The following is a 6,301-nucleotide window of genomic DNA, read 5'->3' as shown; positions in this document are numbered from 1 at the left end:
AGCAAACCAAAATGAAATCATTACAAGAGCAAGAACAGTCTCCCTCCACCCACATTTCATCATCTTCTCTTGAGTTGACATTAATGACATAAAGAGAGGTGTCTCCAGAGCCCACAGTTTCTACAGTGAGAAAAGATAACCAAAGACAAGTAAGCAGTCTCCCTAGCACTCCCAGATCCCTCTCAGGAACCCTGCTTGGAATTCCTCATGGGGAACACTGTAGTATAATTGGCACAGTAAGACTGCCTGGGCCAGCTAGAAACAAAGACAGAAAGCATTGTCTCATCCAGGGCTCAGATCTTGGTAGCAGCCATAATACAGACCTCTGTATTATGACCAGTTGAGATGCCTAGTTAAAGGTTTTTAATCCTGAGATTCACAAGAGAAAAAACAGTTCCACAATTTTGACCCAAGTTTGAATCAAGCTTTAATTAGCTACTGACCAGGATGGACTTTGGTCAGGACCACTCTCTGGAATTCCCAGTGATTAATGACAAGACACATGTTGTAGGGTCTTTTTAAGGAAAAAAAATTCAGCCACCGTATTTCCCCATGTGGCTTTATTATTTACCAAGAACTACAACTCTTAGAATTCCAGGAAGTTACCTGGTCCTTGAGCAAGTGGGGCTTACAGGTTGACTTTTGGTCTTACATTCCTCCCTTGACTTGTATCCTGGGTCAAATTCTTAACTCTGTGATGGGTACTTTTTTATATTGGGATCTAATAACCATCAGCTTAATGGTACCCAGATAGGAATTATCATCTAGTTGAGGCATCAATGATATAAGAGCCAACAGTAATTAGCAGAAGCACAAGGGCCTAAGACCTGTGATGGCTGACATCAGAGTTACTATCTAGAAGGAGTCTGGAAATGGATGGGGCACCAGTCATTTATCTCATTTCAGGTCCCCTTTTTGTAATATTTTTTTGAGTACAGCCAGATTATAATTCCAAAGATTTATGTAGAAATAATTATTTTCTCTTAAAGCCATATAATACCTCTTGGTTCTGCATAAAGCAGGCCAAGTTTCCTATCATATTGTAGAACTATTTCAGTTAATGAATCTACCTGCTGATAAATCTAGGCCCATTTTTCTGGTTTGCCAATTGGCATTGCAGGTAGCTATTTTATTTCCTATGCCAGGGAGTTTCCTTTGATTTAGCATTTCAGCCCGTTGCGGGGGTAAAGAACAATGTACTCTCTTCCGTAACTACTTCCAGCTGAAACTAGGGCATCATCTGGACACAGAAATGCTGAAAGGCTAGTCAAAGGCTGGGCAGTGGGGGAACTTATCAGAAGCATCTATTTCACTGACCCTACTGAAGAGACAGGGAACAATCATATTGGCTAGACTGGTTTATGCCATTTTTCAGCAAAGCCCAGAGCTCAGTGGTTTGCAGTTCACAGGTGCATGACCTGAAACTGGTCATGGGACTGTGGACTAGACACTGAAGCTCAGAAGTGAGAACTGTTAACTGGGTCATATAGCAAATTTAAACCCCCATGGGAATATTATTTCTGACTCAGTTAATAATTGTTGGATGACTAAATCAGAGGTGCTTAAGCAAGGTGAGGATGATTATCTATATTGGAGGTTGAGGAGCTCAGGACACTCACGGCCTCTTCCGTCTTAGCAGTGTACAAGGCACGGTTCAGCAGCTCAGTGGAAGCACAGTGGGACAGTGGCTGAGCTCCAATGGAGGCTCTCTGTTCTGACGGTTACTTCCTCACCAAGGAAACCCTGATCTGCAATTGATTCCACACTCCAATCCCACCTCCTTTCCTATCACTATAAAGGGCAGTATTTGAATATGTCAGGGAAAGGGGTCCAGCCCTATCTACTGATAAAATTGCCATTGTATGTTCCATCCAGTGATGCTCAATTTTAACACCCCTCTATATAGGATAGATAGACAGGATGCAGGGAATCATTGGATACAGCTATTTTTTTATTTTTATTTTTATTATTTAAGAAATCAGAATTTTGTAGGTCTTGTAGGCCTAATCAGATCTTATTTTAATTTAAAACATTCATTTTAATGTTTGGAAAGGGAAATGAGACTCTAGCAGGAGTGATAGTAGTATTTTTATACAAAATGGAATATCTTCTTTAACTAATTGTACTATAAGATACAATTTTTATTTATTTAATCAAGAAACATCAGCTCTTAAAGTATAAAACACCACGAGTATTGACATTATTAGAGATTCATGTGTTTTGTATAGTTTGGATAATAGGAGTCCACCAAACCAAATCTTTGGGTATCTCTAATCATTGTAAATAGAATTTAATTTACTTTGAGTTTTTAAGTATTTGAGTATGTTATAGGGAATTTTAGAGTATTTAATTTGTTGTCTCTTAACATTTTTTAATTGAAAATAGCTTTTTTTCTCATACAATATGTCTTGATTATAGTTTCCTCTCCCTCTATTCCTCCCAGTTTCTCCCCACCTCACCACCCCTCTGGATCCACTCTATTTCTGTCTTTCACTAGAAAAGAACAGGCTTCTAAGACAAACATGACAAATAAAACATCAATAAGATGAAGCAAAAACTTTCATATTAAAGTAGACACAGCAACCCAACAGGAGGAAAAGAGTGCCAAGAGACAGCAATAGAGTCAGAGACCCACTTGTTCTCATAGCTATACTATATAAGCAGGTGACCTGGTGTAGACCCATGTAGACCCTGTGCTTGCTGCTTTAGTCTCTGTGAGCTTATATGTACCTTGCTTAGTTGATTCACAGGGCCATCCATGTTCTTTTGGTGACCCCCATCACCTCTGATTCTTATAGTCTTTCCACCCCCTCTTTTGCAGGATTCTCTGAGCTCTTGAGTTGAGGAATTTGATGGAGACCCCCAGTTTTACTCTCTCTCTCTGCATAATGTCTGGCTGTGGGTCTCTGTATTCATTCCCATCTGCTCCTGGAGAAGCCTCTCTGATAATGACTGGATAAGGAATTGATCCTATTTGTCTTCCTGGGTCTGTAATCATTGTAAATAGAATTTAAGTTACTTAGAGTTATTAAGTATTTGAGTATGTTATAGGGCATTTAATTTGCTGTATCTTAATATTTTTAATATCAATGGAAACATAGTAGTATAATTGGTTGAACTAAGTTAATGTTTTTTAGTAAGAAAATGTTTATTTACTTAGAGTCTTTATCACCATAAGCCATGGGTCTCTCTGTCTCTGTCTCTCTCTCAGAGAAATTATGCTCTGTAGTTCTTGAGGATATTGTGGGATATTAAAATAGAAATATACCATAATCAACTAGGTGCTGGAGTTAGCAAGCAAGTGGCTAGTAATGAGCAGCATGCATTGCTTTTAAATTGTTATGTCAGAAAGGAGAAGTGAACCTAGCTCAGCCACAGGGATCTATGGGCCATTTGTCGGGAGAGAAAAGACCTGCAATTGATATTTAAGGACGGAGTGTCCTGGGTTATAAGCATGTGAGAAATGCATTCCAGGGGACAGACACAGCTTTTGTTATGCCAAGAAGAGAAGAAGGTCAAGTGGTGGACTCTAGCTGTTTTCTTAGAAGAATAGATGCCAACAGGAATTTCAACTCACCCTCACCCTCTGCTAACTCACTCTTAGCCCATGACAATTTTAAACCAGTTAGAAAGTTGTTGTTGTTGTTGTTGTTTTTTTTTTTTTGCAATACAATTCAGTTCTACATATCAGCCACAGATTCCCTTGTTCTTCCCACTCCTGCCTCCCTCACCTTCCCCCCAGTCCGCCCCCCATTCCAATCTCCTCCAGGGCAAAGCCTTCCCCACAGACTGAGATCAACCTGGTGGACTCAGTCCAGGCAGGTCCAGTCCCCTCCTCCCAGGCCGAGCCAAGGGACCCTGCATAGGCCCCAGGTTTCAAACAGCTGACTCATGCAATGAGCACAGGACCTGGTCCCACTGTCTGGATGCCTCCCAAACAGATCAGGCCAATCAACTGTCTTACCCACTCAGAGGGCCTGATCCAGTTGGTGACCCCTCAGCCATTGGTTCATATTTCATGTGTTTCCGTTCGTTTGGCTATTTGTCTCTGTGCTTTATCCAACCTTGGTCTCAACAATTCTCGCTCATATAAACCCTCCTCATTCTCGCTAATTGGACTCCCAGAGCTCCACCCGGGGCCTAGTCATGGATCTCTGCATCCAGATCCCTCAGTAGTTGGATGAGGTTTCTAGCACGACAATTAGGGTGTTTGGCCATCCCATCACCAGAGTAGGTCCGTTCGGGCTGTATCTCGACCATTGCCAGCAGTCTGTTGTGGGGGTATCTTTGTGGATTTCTGTGGGCCTCTCTAGCACCTTGCTTCTTCCTATTCTCATGTGGTCTTCATCTACCATGGTCTCCTATTCCTTGTTCTCCCTCTCTGTTGTTGATCCAGCTGGGATCTCCCACTCCCCCAAGCTCTCTTTCCCTCGACCCTCGCCCTTCACTACCCCCACTCATGTCCAGGGTGTTCATGTAGATCTCATTCCATTTCTCTGTCATTGGGCGATCCCCGTGTCTTTCTTGGGGTCCTGTTTTCCAGGTAGCCTCCCTGGTGATGTGAGTAGCAGTCCAGTCATCCTTGTTCCACATCTAGTATCCTGCTATGAGTGAGTACATACCATGTTTGTCTTTCTGAGTCTGGGTTACCTCACTCAGGATGATTTTTTCTAGATCCATCCATTTGTCTGCAAACCTCATGATGTCATTGTTTTTCTCTGCTGAGTAGTATTCCATTGTGTATATGTACCACATTTTGTTTATCCATTCTTCAGTTGAAGGGCATCTAGGTTGTTTCCATGTTCTGGCTATTACAAACAATGCTGATATGAACATAGCTGAACAAGTGCTCTTGAAAGACATTTAAGGAATTGCTCAACATCCCTAATCATCAGGGAAATGCAAATCAAAACAACTCTGAGATACCACCTTACGCCTGTCAGAATGGCTAAGATCAAAAACACTGAAGACACCTTATGCTGGAGAGGATGTGGAGCTAGGGGAACTTTCCTCCACTGCTGGTAGGAATGCAAGATTGTACAACCACTTTGGAAATCAATATGGCGCTTTCTTAGAAAATCAGGAATCCATCTCCCCCAAGATCCAGCTATACCACTCTTGGGCATATACCCAAGGAATAGAAAGCTTTTTTAAGGAGCAGAACAGTTAAGAACTGTGTTTGATAGGCAATAGATAGATAATTTATTTTCCTTTTTCTTTCTTTTTTTTTAAAAAAAAACTTTTATTAGCATTTATTTTATGCTGAATTTTTTCCCATGCCATAACATTTTATTTCTTCAGTTTCTTCTGGGATATATTTTTTTCTTCTGTGCACCCTCCTCTTCTGGCTTTGGAACAGTTTGTTCCTTTTTAATGAGGATAATCTCATGTGGCAGAGGGAGCTCATGCATGGGTTTATCCAGCCATGAGTTCTGTAAGTTTGTTGACATATCTTAGGTGCTTCGTTCACCTGAATATGGTCAATGACTGGAGAATCTACATCTAAACCCTTCAGTTCAGCATTACTCTCTGAATTTTTAAAAATGTGCAACAAAAATTCAGCGTTTTTTTTTTGTTTGTTTGTTTGCTTTTTTGGCCACAGACCCTATGCCCAGCCCCACTGTTTGGCCTGGGCACACCTACCAACTCCACCATTACACTGCTAGAATGGCACACATTGCTTCTTTAAAGTGACATCTTTCAGATACTTGGTGGCTTTTCAGATATGTATTCTCTTGACGGCCTATGCAGCTTCATGGGTGTTCTTAAAATGAACATGAAGATTTGAACCTCGTGATGTGCATGATTTTGTACGGTTTTCTGGGTCAAGAGAGTAGTGAACCATCTTCACAGGTCACCTTAGGCCACTTAGAATTTTGTCTCTTTTTTTATTATTTATTTATTTATTTTTAATTTTTTTTTAATTTTTATTTTGCAATACAATTCAGTTCTATATATCAGCCACAGATTCCCTTGTTCTCCCCCCTCCCGCCCCCCTCATCCTCCCCCCACTCCTCCCCCCACTCCCATCCTCTCCAGGGCAAAGCCCTCCCCTCAGACCGAGATCAACCTGGCAGACTCAGTCCAGGCAGGTCCAGTCCCCTCCCCACAGGCCGAGCCAAGGGACCCTGCATAGGCCCCAGGTTTCAAACAGCCACCTCATGCAATGAGCACAGGACCCGGTCCCACTGCCTGGATGCCTCCCAAACAGATCAGGCCAATCAACTGTCTCACCCACTCAGAGGGCCTGATCCAGTTGGTGACCCCTCAGCCATTGGTTCATATTTCATGTGTTTCCGTT

General features: G+C 41.9%; 1 pseudogene; it reads right to left on the bottom strand.

Annotated features, from left to right (window-relative positions):
- Positions 1 to 1,160: 1,160 nt before the first annotated feature.
- On the bottom strand, positions 1,161 to 5,845 carry LOC131917019 (large ribosomal subunit protein uL22-like; annotated as a pseudogene).
- Positions 5,846 to 6,301: the final 456 nt, after the last annotated feature.

This window comes from Peromyscus eremicus, chromosome 8a (genome assembly GCF_949786415.1).
Source record: "Peromyscus eremicus chromosome 8a, PerEre_H2_v1, whole genome shotgun sequence".
Taxonomy (NCBI): domain Eukaryota; kingdom Metazoa; phylum Chordata; class Mammalia; order Rodentia; family Cricetidae; genus Peromyscus; species Peromyscus eremicus.
This window is presented reverse-complemented; position numbering and strand designations above follow the sequence as displayed.